Source organism: Lepidothrix coronata, unplaced genomic scaffold (genome assembly GCF_001604755.1).
Source record: "Lepidothrix coronata isolate B3197 unplaced genomic scaffold, Lepidothrix_coronata-1.0 Scaffold213, whole genome shotgun sequence".
Lineage (NCBI taxonomy): Eukaryota > Metazoa > Chordata > Aves > Passeriformes > Pipridae > Lepidothrix > Lepidothrix coronata.
This window is the reverse complement of record NW_016690393.1, coordinates 1434393-1435440: the sequence shown is the minus strand read 5'-3', so window position 1 is coordinate 1435440 and position 1048 is coordinate 1434393.

Sequence of the window (1048 nt, the reverse complement as noted above, 5' to 3'; positions counted from 1 at the left end):
CTCTCCAGCAGGTTGACCCCAGCCTGGACTGGTGCCTGGGGTTATTCCTCCCCAGTTGCTGTTTCAGCTGTGAGGAAGATGAGGGTTAACCCACGAGCAGGGAGTGGGAAGCAGGATGCTCTTTGGGAGCAGCCCTCAGTTTGGTCAGACTAAGAGCACTGTGAAACAAGATATTCACATCTTCCTTACATGACATCAACTACAATGCTCTCAAACTGATAAACAATTTGTGGAATAATCCTCTCAGGGCTCAGGCTTGTCTTGGAAAACACAGATCCTCTCAAGGAGGGTTAAAAGAAAAAACACATGTTCTGGGGCTTTTCAACAATAATTTTTCTACTCACCTCTCACCTACTCAGTCAATCCTCTTTAAAAACTATCCAGCTTGTAATTATTTCTCAGGAGACAACCGGCAGGTCTCTTCTCCTGTGCATGACACTGACAGGATGCTCTTGTTGTCACTCCCCAGGACCCCTCCTGTCACAGATTCCAGGGCTTATTGAGCATCCCTGCTGAGAGCAGCAACATTCACCTGGCAGAGCTGGGCCAGCTCCACAGGGATCAGGCGAGATGTTCTCAGTGCAGACTGTTCTGTACCCTACAGGCAGACTGACACATGAACCACACTCCTCACTCTTACTGGCAGCACATCCACCTTCATGGAGAACAACCTTTTCCTACACTGTGTGGCCTGAGCAGCCCCCAGAAGGACAGGTCACTCTCCTCCCTCAGGACAGTGCTGCTTTTCAAACCCCGCGGCCCCCAGTGCTTCTCAAACCCACACACCAACTCCTCGGTGCACCCTCAGCCCCACCATTCCTCAGCCCACCCAGTCCCCTCAGTCCCAACATCCCCCTAAAGCCCCCCATCCCCTCAGCCCCTGACATCCCTCAGTACCCCAGTCCCCTCAGATCCTCCAGTCCCCTCAGACCCCCCAGTCCCCTCAGTCCCCCAGCTCCCTCAGCCCCCATCAATCCCCCTCAGCCCCTGCCATCCCTCTCAGCTCCCCCAGTCCCCTCAGCCCCCTCCTGCGTGGCCCTCGGAGGGT